This window comes from Bubalus bubalis, chromosome 2 (assembly GCF_019923935.1).
Source record: "Bubalus bubalis isolate 160015118507 breed Murrah chromosome 2, NDDB_SH_1, whole genome shotgun sequence".
In the NCBI taxonomy this organism is placed as follows: domain Eukaryota; kingdom Metazoa; phylum Chordata; class Mammalia; order Artiodactyla; family Bovidae; genus Bubalus; species Bubalus bubalis.
The window spans coordinates 185885197-185903519 of NC_059158.1; positions in this window are offsets into that span (position 1 = coordinate 185885197).

Here is an 18323-nt window from a genome sequence, read left to right on the forward strand (position 1 = left end):
TGGCAACAGGGTAATTAGGAGAATGGTTGTTGGGATTTCCTTGGTGGTCCAGTCAGTGGTTAAGAATCCACCTTCCAGTGCAGGGACGCGGGTTCGATCTCCGCTCTGGGAAATAAGAGCCCACAGGCCTCGGAGCAGCTAAGCCGCTGTGCCAGAACTAGAGAATCCGTGTGCTGCTACGCGAGACCCTGCAGGACCCAACAAAGATCTGCGCGCCACAGCTAAGACCTGAAAAGTCCGGTTGTCTTTGCCCTTGCGGGCGGTGTGACCCAACACAAATCCCTTAACTTCTCTGAGACTCAGTTTCCTCATCTTTAAAATGGGGCAATGACAAACTCTGCTTCATCTGGTTGTTGTTGGCAAAGGAGGGCCAGTAGACCAAATCCGCCTGTCACTTGTCTATACAGCCTGCCAGCTCCTAGGGGTTTCTACATTTTTTTTAAGGTTGAAAAAGAAATCGGGAGCAGAGCAATATATTGTGACATAAGATTATATAGATTCAAATTTAAGTGTCTATAAATAAAGTTTTGCTGGAACACAGACACGCTCATGGGTTTAGCTATGGCTGCGGTCACTCTGTATCAGGTTGAGCAGTTGTAACAAAGCCCATGGGAGAAGGCAATGGCACCCCACTCCAGTACTCTTGCCTGGAAAATCCCATGGATGGAGGAGCCTGGTGGGCTGCAGTCCATGGGATCGCTAAGAGTCGGACACGACTGAACGACTTCACTTTCACTCTTCACTTTCATGCATTGGAGGAGGAAATGGCAACCCACTGCAGTGTTCTTGCCTGGAGAATCCCAGGGACGGGGAAGCCTGGTGGGCTGCCGTCTATGGGGTCACACAGAGTCGGACACGACTGACATGACTTAGCAGCAGCAGCAGCAGCAACAAAGTCCATATAGCCTAAAATGTTTACTATCGGTGCTCATAGGAAAAGTTCGCCAACCTTCAAAATAACTTAATAAAGTGCTTAGTCCGGCATCTGGGTTGTCAGAAGCATCAATCCTTGTTAGCAGTTAGTATAGGCTGGGAGATTTAAGGAAGTTTGAGTGTCAAGAAGACAATCAATCAACCAGTATTTATACAATAGTTACCAACAGTTACCAACTGCTCACAGACTCAGAATTTCTCTTTGGGGCAAAACCAGAATTGGTGGGGGGGGGGGGTGGGGGGGGGGCGGTGGGGAGAGACCTCATTTTCCCAAGGGAATTTTCCCCAGAGTTTAGAAAAATTCCATTGCATTTTTAAACATCGAGAAATGCCAGAAGGGGTCCTGGACCAGAATTAAGATGGTCTTTTCCATCCACCTACTCTGGGCCTTAATTTTCCATGTAAAATGGATCCCTTCCAGCAAAAGATACAACTTCAAGTCCCTCCATGCCACACGCATGTGTAAAGGGTCAGCATGCTCCTAGGCAGATAGCAGCTGCCCAGATGGTAGAGGTCTTGCTCTCCTTCGCTGCGACAGATTCCTTGGTTATTAGAGGGTCCGGTTTAGAAGCACTTACTTCCATCTTCGGCTTCCCAACCAGCGAAGCCCAGGTGGTCCTCGTGGTAAAGAACGTGCCTGCCATTCAAGAGACATAAGAGACAGGGGTTTGGGAAGATTGCCTGGAAAAGGGCACGGCAACCCACTCCAGTATTCTTACCTGGAGAATCCCATGGACAGAAGAAACTGGCAGGCTACAGTCTGTGGGGTCGCAAAGAGTCAGATACGATTGAAGCAACTTAGCTTGCATGCAGAAAAAGCCCACTTGGCTTCCCAGGTGGCCCTCGTGATAAAGAACCTGTCTGCTAATGCAGGAGACATAAGAGACTTGGGTTCGATCCCTGGGTTGGGAAGATCCCCTGGAGAAGGGCAAGGCAGTCCACTCCAGTATCCTTGCCTGGAGATCCCATGGACAGAGGAGCCTGGTGGGCTACTGTCCATGGGATCGCAAAGAGTCAGACAGGACTGAAGCACCTTACTTACCATGCACGCCCTCCTATCTTTTAGTCCAGCTCCTTCCTTTTTCCCTCCCTCTTTCCTTCCCTCTTTCCCTCCCACTTGCCTTTCCCCCTCTCTTCACTTCCTTCTTTGCTTCCTTCTTTCATCGAACAATTTCCAAGCATCTTGTTGTTCCAGACTCTGTCTTGGAGGAGGCTCTGTGGTCGCTCTTAATTCCTGGCTCCCTTTAGCTAAGGAGAAAGACCCTTACGCTCAAACACAAGCTAAATGTCTTTGGTGAGTGACTGAGTCTCTGAGTCTCATTTCCCCAACCAGAAAATGAAACTAATAACTTTCCGCTCTGTCATAGGATTTTGGGGGAGGATTCAAAGAGATGGTGTGTGTCAAAATGCCTTGTCAACTGTAACGAGTCACACAATTGTTATTTGAACATTTATCTTTTTCAGGACTCAGGCTGTGGAAGACTTGCCCAAGACCATGCAGCTAAAAAGTAACCAAATGAGTTTTAACACTAATGCCTCATTTGTAGACTGCAGGTTTTTGTGATGGTATTTGGAGATGCGGTCTTTGAATAATTAGGGTTAGAAGAGAAGACTCTTGAGAGTCCTTTGGACTGCAAGGAGATCCAACCAGTCCATCCTGAAGGAAATCAGTCCTGAATATTCATTGGAAGGACTGATGCTGAAGCTGAAACTCCAATACTTTGGCCACCTGATGCGAAGAATGCTGAGAAAGATTGAAGATGGAAGGAGAAGGGGACGACTGAGGATGAGATGGCATCACCGACTCAATGGACATGAGTTTGAGTAAACTCTGGGAGTTGGTGATGGACAGGGAGGCCTGACGTGCCACGGTCCATGGGTTTGCAAAGAGCTGGACAGGACTAAGTGACTGAACTGAACTGAACTGAACTGAAGTCATGAGGGTGGGGCCCCCTGATGGGATTCAGAGGAAGAGCCATCAGAGCTCCATGTGCACTGAGAAAAGGCCATGTGAGCACACAGTGAGGAGGCAGCCGTCCACAAACCAGGAAGAGAGCCCTACCAGAACCATCCTGGCGCCCTGACCTCAGACTCCCAGATTCTGGAACCATGTGCAAAAAAATGTCTATAGCTAAAGCCCCAGTCTATTATAATTTGTTGTAGCAGCCCTAGCAGACAAAGACACCTGGGCTCTTCACCATCTAACACACTTCCTCCCTGGACGTATTTAATTATTTAATTAATTTATTAAAATTTTTTATTTATTTTTGGCTGTGCCGGATCTTCATTGCAGCAAGAGGGCTTTCTCTTGTGGCAAGCGGGGGCTACTCTCTACTGGTGTTGTGTGGGCTTCGTATTGTGGTGGCTTCTCTTGTGGGGCTGTAGGGCTCTAGGCACATGGGCTTCAGTAGTGTGGTACATGGGCTCAGTTGCTCCATGGCAAGCGGAATCCTCCCATCCCAGGGATCAGACCCACATCCCCTGCGTTGGTGGGAGGACTCTTAACTAGTGGACTGCCAGGGAAGTCCCCCTGGATATATTCTCCGAAGGGAAGAGAATTCCAGCCTTCTGTTTGCTGCCTGGAGAAATTTGGGGTAGGAGAGAGTTAGGGTCAGAGTTTCAGGGTCTCAGGTTCTCCCCTGCTTGTCAGTACTGGCTGTGTGACAGAATCGGTTGGGGAGCTATAATGATGATATTCATAATGATGCCTAAGCTTCATTCCCAGAGGTTCTGATTTACTGGGTCCAGGAAGGACCTGGACACTGGTGTGTTTTATCATTCCCCCCTGCCCCACTCACCCATCCCTCTGTGGTCGCACAGGATAGTTGCTGGGTGGAGGCCCTTCCCCAAGCAGCAGCATTTGGACATGAGATGATCCTCATCCTTTCCCATCACCCCAGGGGAAATGAACAGGTGCTGGAACGGGGGCGGGGTGTAGAGTTCACATGGCAAATCCTTCCATGCCTCATACCCAAGCAGAATTCCTGGAGGGCTCCCAACACTGTGTGCCAACTCCTGAGAGTCTGAGAATGTTGAAATGATTCAACCAGAGTGGACCCAGGGGCTTGAGAGCTGGGGCCCTGAGCCTGCATGCCTGGCCAGGGAACATTCACATCACTGAAGAGGAGCTAATGGTGGACGGATGGGCATTGATGAGGAGTCTGCAGATGGATGCTTCTTGGCGATCTTCTCAATATGTTTAAGCATTAATGATGATATTTACCAGTTATTGGGGGCCTAGTGTCTCCTAGGGGCTTTGCTTACATCATCTCACTGAGGACCTACTAGGAGCCAGTGAGTTGCCTCATCAGCCCGTCTCCTCGTGGCTTCCAGCACCGTCCTTCCCTGCTTGTCCTCTGGGTGCCCAGCTGCTCCTTTACTGATTCTTTCCCCGAATTCCTCTAAAGGCTGGAGAGCCCACAGCCCAGTCCTTGGTTCTCTTTTCTTCTATTTTCGTGGTTCTTCTTTCCTTCTGTTTTCTATCTCACTTGCTCCCACAATGGTCCCAGCCAAACTTTAAATACCAACCAAACTTCCAAAGTCACCCATGAAGCATCACCCTGTTCTCCAGATACAGGAGCATCAGGTGGTGCTGTCTCTACCTGGGAATTCTTGGCTGTAGTGTGGCTGAACAGGCCTGTTGAATCTCTGCTCCTCACCTTATTAAAATAAAATCCAAACCCTTTGCCAGAGTCTATAAGGCTCCAATCTCCTCCTGCAAGTGAGTGGCCAACCGGTTGCTGAATGAACGAATGAACGAATGAATGAATGAACTTCCTGGGAAGGGCCTGGATTGAGGATTAAGACAGGACTCAAGCTCTCGTTACTCTGGGAGTTTGGACGACCACGCCCCTTGTTCTCTCTGGGACTTGGCTTTCAATATTTGTTGGATTGCATTTTCCTATGAAGTAGGTAGTGTTACACCCACTTTTAAAATCTATTTTTAATTGAAGGATAATCGCTTTACAATATCGTGTTGGTTTCTGCCACACAGCAACATGAATCAGCCCTAGGTGTACATATATCCCCTCCCTCTTGAACCTCCCTCCCGCCTCCCATCCCACCCCACCCCTCTAGGTTGTCACAGAGTCCAGGTTTAAGTTCCCTGAGTCATACAGCAAATTCCCGCTGGCTTTCTATTTTACATATTATGGACACGGTGGGGGGAGGGGGAAGGAGAGGGTGGGGTGAACGGAGAGAGTAGCATGGAAACATATATACCCATTTTATAGATGGAATAAAAATTGTCTTGGGGAGGTTAAGTCCCCTACCGAGGTCACCCAGTGGTGGCTGAGAGGCTGGGATTTGAACACAGATCTCTCTGGTTACAAACCCCATGCCCAGTTTTCACTGTGCTTCTGCTCTGAATGTGTCCCCATCCTGGCCGGACCCCTCCACTGGCCTCCAGGTTGGGGCCAGAGGCACATCCAGCAGCTGCTGGAGCCTCCCCCTTCCCTGTCCTTGCAGCTGGGAGCCGGGGCCCCTCATTCTGCCGAACCCTTCATCCCCAGGGACCTGGCCACTCCCAGACCAGCTGCGCAAGCTTGGAGAAGGCACTTTCCAAGCCACAGCGTACCCAGCTGAGAACATGCACGTAGCCCCATCCAGCTGTCTTCCGGAAAGAACCAGATCAACCGCTACTTTGGTAAAGATGGAAAAATTCCGTTAATTTAATGAGTCTGGACACAGTGTGGGATGACTGAAGCCTCAGGCTCCCAGCCTCTGTGTGATGGAGCTAACCCTCTTCTGATCCTCTCCTAATCCCGAATTTCACAACCTCGGCACAACTGACGTTTGAGTCAGATGATTCTTTGTTGCGGGGGCTGTTCTGTGAGCTGAAGGAGGTTGAGTGGCCCCTCTGGTCCCCACTCACCAGGTGGCGGCAGCAGCCATCCATCCAGATGTGGCCTGAATGGCCTCCAGGCTGCCCAATGCCCTGGTGCAGAACACAGGGCTTCCCAGGCAGCGCTCGTGGTGAAGAGCTAGCCTGCCAATGCAGGAGACATAAGAGCCTGGGTTCGATCCCTAGGTTGGGAAGATCCCCTGGAGTTGGGGAATCCCATGCATAGAGGAGCCTGGAAGGCAAAGAGTCGGGAGGTGAGTGACTTACCATGCATGTGCGCACACACGAGAATCACTAATCCTAGAAGTGAAGTGAAGTGAAAGTCACTCGGTCCTGTCCGACTCTTTGCGACCCCATGGACTATACAGTCCATGGAATTCTCCAGGCCAGAATACTGGAGTGGGTAGCCTTTCCCTTGTCCAGGGGGTCTTCCCAACCCAGGGATCAAACCCAGGTCTCCTGCACTGCAGGTGGATTCTTTACCAGCTGAGCCACGAGGGAAGCCCAAAGCATAGCTTGATCCTTATCTGTTCTTACAGGATGATAACCATTATTCTGGATGGTTATTTTCCAGGCATCAGGCTTCCCATGCTTGTATGTTGAGCATCTACTAAGTGCCAGGCATAGACTAACTCAATCCTCACAACAGCCCTTTGGGATGGATATTATTATCATCCTGTTTTACAAATGATGAGATAGGCACAGACATTTATGTGAGTCCCTTGACCTCTCTTCCTGCAGACCACCTGCCACAGCCAGGCTGTCTGCTGACCATGTGACCACATTCATTCGCTCTTAGCGACTTTGCAAGTCACAGGGTCATGACGCTCAGATTCCCACGAGGAAACTGAGCTTCATGCGGTTTCCATGAGATCACCCAGTATCCTATAGCCGCTGTAATGGGTAGAGCCTGCGTATGAACCCAAACTTTGTGGTGAAGCCCATTATCTTCCCTTCTCTCCCAACTGCCTTTTAAAGACTTGTAGAAATATTGTCAGCTTGACAGGACCGTTAAGATCATTCAATACTCAACAAGTATTTATTGATGCCTATTCCATGCTGGAATAGACCCTGATGCTGGGAAAGATTGAAGGCAGGAGGAGGAGGAGGGGATGACAGAGGATGAGATGGTTGTATGGCATCACCGACTTGATGGACATGAGTTTGAGCAAGCTCTGGGAGTTGGTGATGGACAAGGAAGCCTGGTGTGCTACAGTCCATGGGGTCGCAAAGAGTCGGACATGACTGGGCGACTAAACTGAACTGAGCATGTGCGGTGAAGGATCTGGGCTCTTCCTCATCATTTAGGGAAACTTGCTGAAGTATCTAAGGATAAGATGAGTTGGGATCTGGGATTAGTTCCTAAATATGGATGTGGAGGGGAAGTGGGCAAGGGTACAGATGAAACGAGCTTGGTGATGAGTTGATAATTCTTGAAGCCCTGATGGCTCCATCTTTACTGCTGATGGAATTTCCCATCATGCCACATGTTTAGAAGGTGTGGATACTGATTCCTTGTTTGGATTTAAATCCCAGCTCCACTTCCTTCAGTATCATCTTGGGTAATTTTCTTGCCTCTCTAGACAATCTGCAAAGTGAGAGGATGGTAATTTGTAGCTTGCAGGCTGCTGTGAGGATTAAATGAGATAATACAGAGTACACGTGGTGGTTTCCGAGCAGAGGAAGCACTTGGCCAAGAGCAGGGCTCCTTGGGGGTCACAGCAGCCCTGTCTTTCTTTACTGCAATGATCTCAGTGTCTTCAAGGGCACGGGGAGACCCATGCTCATTGCAGAACTCCTCCTAAAGGTATCCTTGGCCCACCTCCAGCCCTGGTCACCTGGTCTGCCCCATGATGGCCCTGGAAGGACTCTCACCCTGAGTTACCTACAGAAAAAGGCGAAGACAAAACTCCTAATCCCCATGAAGGACTCTAAGTCCGAGCAAGTCCCCCTTCAGGCCCAGCTGTGACGAGGCCTCATCTGGAATTGCTGGTAGCCAAACTGCCAGCAAGATCCTTTCAGAAGCTACAGATGAAAGGCCCTTCCTGCCCCCTGGGCCCTCTCCCCCCTCTCCCTCCACTCTCCTGGGGTGGGGATGGCCCCTTTCCTTCATCAGCTGTCTGTGCTGGTTGAATTATTTCTATGTTCTCAGACTCTTGGGAGTTGGCATGAGGTGTTGGGAGCCCTCCAGGAATTCTGGCTGGGGACAGGGCACAGATGGGCTCCCCATGTGAACCGCTCTCCACTCAGCACCCGTCCCCCTCCCCTGGGTTGATGGGAAGGGCTGGGGGTCGTCTCATGCTCAGAAGGCTTGACTCAGCTCCACCCCTCCTGAGAGACGAGGCTCAGAGCAGGACCCCCGACTCCTCATCATAAAACGGGCCGTCTTGAGAATGAAGAGTGACAGTGCGTGTAGGGTGTTCAGTACGCTGTCTAGCACCTATAAAACATGCGATTCGCATCATCTGTAAGAATGCTGAGTGCCTATGTATGTACATCGGAATTAATGCAATAGTTCAAATCAATGATACGTCAATTTAAAAAAGCTCTGTGATCCCCCAATCCCCCCAAAGGCTATCATTAAAAACCCACTATTTTTAGCAGCTTCTTTTGGTGATGTTAGATACTTCCAAGGATTAAAACTGCCTGCAGAACCTGGGGTCCAAGAAGGCACAGAGGCCTAGGGTCCATGGGCAGAAAGTTTATGGATCAGTGGCCACCTGGACCCCATTTACCTGCAGGTAGAAAGACCCCAAACCTTGTCTTTCCAGCCATAAGATCAGATCAAAATGTTCCTGTGAGCCAGATAGTGTGAGAGAAATCTCTATTTTCTGTTTGTTTTAAAAGTAATTTTATTTGTTTATTTTTGGCTGTGCTGGGTCTTCGTTGCTGCATGGGCTTTTCTCGAGCTGCAATAAACAGAGGTTACTCTCTGTTTGTGGTGTGTGGGCTTCTGGTTTCATGGCTTTCTCTTGTTGCCGGGCACAGGCTCCAGGCATGCGGCTCGGTTGTGTGATTCACGGGCTCTGGAGCACAGGCTCAGTAGTTGTGCTGCCTGGGCTTAGTTGCTCCGCGGCATGTGAGATCTTCCCAGATCAGGGATTGAACCTGTATCTTCTGCTATGATTTTTTCCAGTGGTCATGTATGGATGTGAGAGTTGGACTATAAAGAAAGCTGAGCGCTGAAGAATTGATGCTTTTGAACTGTGGTATTGGAGAAGACTCTTGAGAGTCCGTTGGACTGCAAGGAGATCAACCAGTCCATCCTAAAGGAGATCAGTCATGGGTGTGCTTTGGAAGGACTGACGTTGAAGCTGAAACTCCAATACTTTGGCCACTTGATGGGAAGAGCTGACTCATTTGAGAAGACCCTGATGCTGGGAAAGATTGAAGGTAAGAAGATAAGGGGATGACAGAGGATGAGATGGTTGGATGGCATCCCTGACTCAATGGACATGAGTTTGGGTAAACTTCGGGAGTTGGTGATGGACAGGGAGGCCTGGCGTGCTTCGGTTCATGGCATCGCAAAGAGGTGGACACGACTGAGCGACTGAACTGAACTGAACTGATCCATACTGTCTTCCATAGTGGCTGTATCAATTTACATTCCCACCAACAGTGCAAGAGGGTTCCCTTTTCTCCATACCCTCTCCAGCGTTTACTGTTTGTAGACTTTTTCATGATGGCCATTCTGACCAGTGTGAGTGATATCTCGTTATAGTTTTGGTTTTATTTCTCTAATAATGAGTGATATTGAGCATCTTCTCATGTGTTTGTTGGCCGTCTGTATGTCTTCTTTGGAAAAATGTCTGTTTGGGTCTTTTCCCCACTTTTTGATTGGGTTGTTTGTTTTTCTGGTATTGAGTTGTATGAATTGCTTTATATTTTGGAAATTAATCCTTTGTCAGTGTTTCACTTGCTATTATTTTCTCCCATTCTGAAAGCTGTCTTTTCACCTTGCTTATAGTTTCCTTTGCTGTGCATCACCCTGATACCCAAACCAGACAAAGACAACACACAAAAAAGAAAACGACAGGCCAATATCACTGATGAACATAGATGCAAGAATCTTCAACAAAATTTTAGCAAACAGGATTCAGGAACATGTCAAAAAGCTCATGCACCATGATCAAGTTGGGTATATTCCAGGGATGCAAGGATTCTTCAATATATGCAAATCAATCAATGTGATGCACCATATTAACAAATTAAAAGATAAAAGCCATATGATAATCTCAATAGATGCAGAAAAAGCCTTTGACAAAATTCAGCATCTATTTATGATTAAAACTCTTTGAAAATGGGCATAGAAGGAACCTACCTCAACATAGTAAGGGCCATAGATGATAAGCCTACAGCAAACATCATTCTCAACGGTGAAAAACTGAAAGCATCCCCCTAAGACAGGAACAAGACAAGGGTGTCCACTTTCACCACTATTATTCAACACAGCTCTGGAAGTCCTAGGTACAGCAATCAGAGAACAAAAAGAAATAAAAAGCATCCAGATCTGAAAGGAAGAAGTAAAGCTGTAACTGTTTGAAGATGACATGATACTGTATATAGAAAACCCTAAAAATAGTATCAGAAAATTACTAGAGCTAATCAGTGAATTATCTATTGGCTGGAGAAGGGAATGGCAAATAACTTCAGTATTCTTGCCTTGATAACCCCATGAACAGTATGAAAAGGCAAAAAGATAGGACACTGAAAGATGAACTCCCCAGGTCAGTAGGTGCCCAATATGCTACTGGAGATCAGTGGAGAAATAACTCCAGAAAGAATGAAGAGACAGAGCCAAAGCAAAATGATACCCAGTGGTGGATGTGACAGGTGATGGAAGTCCATTGTTGTAAAGGGCAATATTGTATAGGAACCTGAAATGTCAGGTCCATCAGTTCAGTTCAGTCACTCAGTCGTATCAGACTCTACAACCCATGAACCGCAGCACACCAGGCCTCCCTGTCCATCACCAACTCCCTGAGTCCATCCAAACCCATGTCCATTGAATTGGTGAGGCCATCCAACCAACTCATCTTCTGTCATCCCCTTCTCCTCCTGCCCTCAATCTTTCCCAGCATCAGGGTCCTTTCAAATGAGTCAGCTCTTCCCATCAGGTGGCCAGAGTATTGGAGTTTCAGCTTCAACATCAGTCCTTCCAATGAACACCCAGGACTGATCTCCTTTAGGATGGACTGGTTGGATCTCCTTGCAGTCCAAGGGACTCTCAAGAGTCTTCTCCAACACCACAGTTCAAAAGCATCAATTCTTCAGTGCTCAGCTTTCTTCACAGTCCAACTCTCATATCCATACATGACCACTGTAAAAACCATAGCCTTGACTAGATGGACCTTTGTTGGCAAAGTAATGTCTCTGCTTTTCAACATGCTATCTAGGTTGGTCATAACTTTCCTTCCAAGGAGTAAGCGTCTTTTAATTTCATGGCTGCAATAACCATCTGCAGTGATAATCAAGGCATATTGGAAGTGGTCAAACAGGAGATGGCAAGAGTAAACATTGACATTCTAGGAATCAGCGAAATAAAATGGTCTGGAATGGGTGAATTTAACTCAGATGGCCATTATATCTACTACTGTTGGCAGGAATCCCGTAGAAGAAATGGAGTAACCATCATAGTCAACAAAAGGGTCTGAAATGCAGTACTTGGATGCAATCTCAAAAATGACAGAATGATCTCTGTTCATTATCACAGTAATCCAAGTCTATCACAGTAATCCAAGTCTACACCCCTTGGAGAAGGAAATGGCAACCCACTCCAGTATTCTTGCCTGGAGAATCCCATGGACAGAGGAGCCTGACAGGCTACAGTCCACGGGATTGCAAGAGTTGGACACGACTTAGCAACTAAACAACAACAGCAACACCCTGACCAGTAACGCTGAAGAAGCTGAAGTTGAACGGTTCTATGAAGACCTACAAGACCTTCTAGAACTAACATCCAAAAAAGATGTCCTTTTCATTATAGGGGACTGGAATGCAAAAGTAGGAAGTCAAGAAACACCTGGAGTAACAGGCAAATTTGGCCTTGGAATACAGAATGAAGCAGGGGAAAGGCTAATAGAGTTTTGCCAAGAGAACACACTGGTCATAGGAAACACCTTCTTCCAACAACACAAGAGAAGACTCTATGCATGGACATCACCAGACGGTCAATACCGAAATCAGATTGATTATATTCTTTGCAGCCGGAGATGGAGAAGCTCTATGCAGTCAGCAAAAACAAGACTGGAAGCTGACTGTGGCTCAGATCATGAACTCCTTATTGCCAAATTCAGACTTAAATTGAAGACAGTAGGGAAAACCACTAGACCATTCAAGTATGACCTAAATCAAATCCCTTATAGTTATACAGTGAAAGTGACAAATAGATTCAAGGGATTCGATCTGATAGACAGAGTGCCTGAAGAACTATGGACAGAGGTTTGTGACATTGTACAGGAGGCAATGATCAAGACCATCCCCAAGAAAAAGAAATGCAAAAAGGCAAAATGGTTGTCTGAGGAGACCTTACAAATAGCTATGAAAAGAATAGAAGTGAAAGCAAAGCAGAAAAGGAAAGATATACTCATTTGAATGCAGAGTTCCAAAGACTAGCAAGGAGAGATAAGACAGCCTTCCTCAGTGATCAGTGCAAAGAAATAGAGGCAAACAATAGAATGGGAAAGACTAGAGATCTCTTCAAGAAATTAGAGATACCAAGGGAACATTTCATGCAAAGATGGGCCCAATAAAGGACAGAAATGGTATGGACCTAACAGAAGCAGAAGATATTAAGAAGAGGTGCCAAGAATACACAGAAGAACTATACAAAAAAGATCTTCATGACCCAGATAATCACAATGGTGTGATCACTCACCTAGAGCCAGACATCCTGGAATGTGAAGTCAAGTGGGCCTTAAGAAGCATCACTACAAGCAAAGCTAGTGGAGGTGATGTAATTCCAGTTGAGCTATTTCAAGTCCTAATAGACGGTGCTATGAAAGTGCTGCACTCAATATGCCAGCAAATTTGGAAAACTCGGCAGTGGCCACAGGACTGGAAAAGGTCAGTTTTCATTCTAATCCCAAAGAACCATGAACTTCCAGATGTTCAAGCTGGATTTAGAAAAGGCAGAGGAACCAGAGATCAAATTGCCAACGTATGTTGGATCATAGAAAATGCAAGAGAGTTCCAAAAAACCATCGACTTCTCCTTTATAGACTACGCCAAAGCCTTTGACTGTGTAGATCACAACAAACTGTGGAAAATTCAAGAGATGCTTTCTAAGGCCCACTTGACTTCACATTCCAGGATGTCTGGCTCTAGGTGACTGATCCTATATGCAGGTCAGGAAGCACAGTTAGAACTGGACATGGAACAACAGACTGCTTCCAAATAGGAAAAGGGGTACGTCAAGGCTGCATATTGTCACCCTGCCTATTTAACTTATATGCACAGTATATCATGAGAAATGCTGGACTGGATGAAGCACAAGCTGGAATCAAGATTGCTGGGAGAAATATCAATAACCTCAGATACACAGATGACACCACCCTTATGGTAGAAAGTGAAGAAGAACTAAAGAGCCTCTTGTGAAAGTGAAAGAGGAGAGTGAAAAGTTGGCTTAAAACTCAACATTCAGAAGACTAAGATCATGGTATCCAGTCCCATCACTTCATGGCAAATAGATGTGGAAACAGTAAGAGACTTTCCTTGTTTGGACTCCAGAATCACTGCAGATGGTGACTGAGGCCACGAAATTAAAAGACGCTTGTTCCTTGGAAGAAAAGCTATGTCCAACCTAATCAGCATATTGAAAAGCAGAAACATTACTTTGCCAACAAAGGTCCATCTAGTCAAAACTATGGTATTTCCAGTAGTCATGTATGGATGTGAGAGTTGGACTATAAAGAAACCTGAGTGCAGACGAATTGATGCTTTTGAACTGTGGTGTTGAAGAAGACTCTTGAGAGTCCCTTGGACTGCAAGGAGATCCAACCAGTCAATCCTAAAGGAAATCAGTTCTGAACATTCATTGGAGGGACTGATGTTGAAGCTGAAACTCCAATACTTTGGCCACCTGATGTGAAGAACTGACTCCTTGGAAAAGACCCTGATGCTGGGAGTGATGGAAGGCAGGAGGAGAAAGGGACAACAGAGGGTGAGATAGTTGGATGGCATCACTGACTCAATAGACATGAGTCTCAGCAAACTCCAGGAGTTGGTGATAGACAGGGAGGCGTGGTGTGCTGCAGTCCATGGGGTCACAAAGAGTCAGACACGACTGAGCAACTGACCTGAACCGAACTGAAATAAATCAGTGAATTTAGCAAACTTGCAGGATACAAAATCAATACACAGAAATCACTTGCATTTCTGTATACTAGCAATAAAAATCAGAGAGAGAAATTAAGGAATTAATCCCATTCACCATTGCAACAAAAGGAATTAAATATATAGGAGTAAACTTACCTAAGGAGACAAAATAACTGTACACAGACATTTATAAGACACTAATGAAAGAAATCAAAGATGACATAAACAGATGGAGAGATATTCCATGTTCCTGGGTAAGAAGAATCAAAATTGTGAAAATGACTGTATTACCAAACACAATCTATGGATTCAACATGATCACCATCAAATTACCAATGACATTTTTCACAGAACTAGAACAAAAAATTCACAATTCATATGGAAACACAAAAGACCCCGAATAGTCAAAGCAGTCTTGAGAAACAAGAATGGAGCTTGAAGAATCAACCTTCCTGACTTCAGATTATAGTACAAAGCTACAGTCATCAAGACAGTATGGTACTGGCACAAAAACAGAAATATAGACCAATGGAACAAGATAAACCAATTCTTAAGGGAAAAGATAATCAACAGATGCTGACTCTGAGATGACCCAGATATTGGAATTATTGTAAAGACTTTATTTATTTTTATAATCATACCCCAAGAGGTGAAGTGAACATTCTTCAGATAAAAGGAAAGGTAGAAATTCTTAGCAGAGAAATAGAAACTATAAGAGACAACCAAATGGAAATTTTATAACTGAAACATTCAATATCAGAAAAAAATTTTAAAGTCACTAGGTGAGTTTAATAGCAGAAAAAACATAACAGAGAAAGCAGTCATCGAAGTGAGAACAGATCAGTAGAGATTACCTAATCCAAAGAGCAGAGAAAAAAATTTTTTGATTAACAGAACCTCAGTGACCTGTGGGACAATAAGAAAAGATCTAATATTTCTATCATTGGAATCCCTGAATAAGAGGAGTAAGAGATAATTGGATAAGTAATAAATAAAATATAATGCCTGAAAGATTCCCAAACTTAAGTGAAAAAGCATACAGTTACAAGTTCAAGAGGTTAGTAAGCCCCAAAGAGGATAAGCCCAAAGAAAACCAGGCACAGGTACAGATGAACCTGTTTGCAAAGCAGAAAGAGAGACACGGAAATAAATAACAAGCATATGGACACCAAAGGGGAAAGAAAGGGGGTGGGGTGAATTGGGAGACTGGAATTAAAACATACACACTACTATTTATAAAATGGATAACTAATGAGAACCTACTGTGTAGCATAGGAAACTCTACTCAGTGCTCTGTGGTGACCTAAATGGAATGGAAATTAAAAAAATAAGGAATATGTGTGTACATACAGCTGATTCACATCACTGCACAGCAGAAGCTAACGCAACATTGTAAAGCAACTACACTATAATAAAAATTAAAAAAAAAAGAAAACCAGGTCTAAATACAAACTTAATCAAACTTCTGCAAATAAAAGATAAAGAAAAGTCATTGAGGCAGTCATAGGAACACTGCATGTTACATGGACGGCGACAGAAATTTAAGGAACCGTGAATTCCTTAGAAACCACAGAGGCCAGAAGACTTCGAGACACCATCTTTTCAGAAAGAAAATAACCACCAAGCCAAAATTCTACACCTAGCAAACATATCCTTCAGAAATGAAGATGAACTAAAGATATTCTTAAATGGAGGGAAACTCAGAGACGCCTTAACCAGCAGATGTGCTCTAAAAGAAAGACCGAAGGATGTCCTGGCTGAAGGAAACTGATGCCAGAGAGAAACTTGAACCTCAGGAATAAAGGAAGAGCAGCCGGCATGGTAGATATTTGGGTAAATATAACAGACCATTTTCCTCCTCATAAGTTCTTTAAAATACATGCTTGTTTTAAAAAATGTATTATATTATTTGGGAAGTTTCAATGCATATACATGTACTGCACTGTAAGTCGCTTCAGTCGTGGCCAACTCTGTGCGACCCCAGAGACGGCAGCCCACCAGGCTCCCCCATCCCTGGCATTCTCCAGGCAAGAACACTGGAGTGGGTTGCCATTTCCTTCTCCAGTGCGTGAAAGTAAAAAGTGAAAGTGAAGCCGCTCAGTTGTGTCCGACTCCTTGCGACCCCATGGACTGCAGCCCACCAGGCTCCTCCGTCCATGGGATTTTCCAGGCAAGAGTACTGTAACACACAACTATAACATCAAGGGTTGAAGGCATCTATGTGAAGTTGTAAAATATTAATGCTAAGAAGACTGTGAAGAAATTAGGTGTATATATATATATATATATATATATAATAATTCCTAGAAAGAGTTAAAGTGAAAGTGTTAGTCACTCAGTCATGTCCAACTTTTTGTGACCTCATAGACTGTAGCCCACTAGGCTCCTCTGTCCATGGAATTCTCCATTCAAAAGTACTGGAGTGGGTAGCCATTCCCTTCTCCAGGGGATTTTCCCAACCCAGGTCTCAAACCTGGATCTCCTGCATTGCAGGTGGATTCTTTACCATCTGAGCCACCAGAGAAGCCCCTTAATTTCTAGATCAACAACTAAAAAACAACATAAAGAGAATCAAGAGATAAATTAAAATGAAGCAATAAAACATATTTTAAAAAATCCAAAATAAGGCAGGAAGAAAGGAAGAAAGGAACAGGGAAATTTAAAATGAAATTATAAACAGAAAATAATGAAATGATAGACCTAAATCTAACTTGTGTGTGTTATGTGTACATATAGTGGACCTTCGCAAATAAAATAATACTTTTAAAAAACAATCATATGTTTTAAAGAACCTAAAAGGAGAAAAATGGTTTGTTATATTTATATATGGCTCAGCTGGTAGAGAACCTACCTGCAATGGGGGAGACTCGAGTTCAATCCCTGGGTTGGGAAGATCCCCTGGAGAAGGGAAAGGCTACCCACTGCAGTATTCTGGCCTGGAGAATTCCATGGACTGTATAGTCCGTGGGGTTGCAAAGAGTTGGACATGACTGAGTGATAATCACTTTCACTTTCATATCTGTATTCATTACATTAAGTGTATTCAGGAGCTTATCCTTGAGTTTTTATTTATTTTATCACACTGTCCTATTCAGGAAGCTATCAGGGCGAACGTTCCTCTAGCAAGTTTCTAGTTCTCATTCACATTGGTACTTGGGATACTTATCAGTTTCCCATTTCCCACAGGCTTCTAGGAAGCTACAGGAACCTCCCCGTAATATTAATAAGCATTCCTATGGTAAAAGATCTTGTGGTCACATAAGTTTGTGAAACACAGGGCTAAAGAAAATTAATAAGTTTCTTTATTCTGTGTCATTTAATCTTTATATAATAGCTACCTTGGGAATTGGTGCCATCATTGTGCCAGTTTTATAAACGACAAGAAAACTGAGTCTTTAGAGAAGTTTAGGCTGCTTGCCCAAGGTTAGGACTGGGACATAGCATGTCTGACTGCAGAGTCCGCCCTCTTAAACAAGTAGAAAAGTTATGTATATGAAGCCCTGGCACAGAGGAAATGCTCATCCTTGTGGCACGGGCAACTCGAGGGCTTCTCTCAAGCCTGGCTTCACAGAAGGAGGAAGTGTGGTCCCAGCCCAAACCCAGGCATCCAGCCATCCCCACTCCAATACTTACCTAAGTCCTACCTGGGGATGCTCCTGCCGAATCCAGTTTTATCCAAAGCTGCCCCTGGTGACCCACAAACTTCGTTGCTGCTGCTAAGTCGCTTCAGTCGTGTCTGACTCTGTGCGACCCCAGAGACGGCAGCCCACCAGGCTCCCCCGTCCCTGGGATTCTCCAGGCAAGAACACTGGCGTGGGGTGCCATTTCCTTCTCCAATGCATGAAAGTGAAAAGTGAAAGTGAAGCCGCCCAGTTGTGTCCGACTCGCAGCGACCCCGTGGACTGCAGCCTAAGGGGCTCCTCTGTCCATGGGATTTTCCAGGCAAGAGTACTAGAGTGGGTTGCCATTGACAAACTTCGTACTGATCCCCTAATCCTCACTCTTATTTCTCCTCAGTCCCACTTCCCTCCTTTGGAGGCTTTCTTCGAGAGGTAAATTTTCAGGATTGAGGAAGAGGGCTTCACAGACTTCAAATGCATCGTGGAGGTAACTGCTTATTGGTTACTTGTGTTCCCATAGAAGTGGAGGAGGTAGAATCAGACAATTTTTTTTTTTTTTTTTTGCTAAATCTCTTATATACTCCCCTGTAATAGAATTTGCCATCCATACC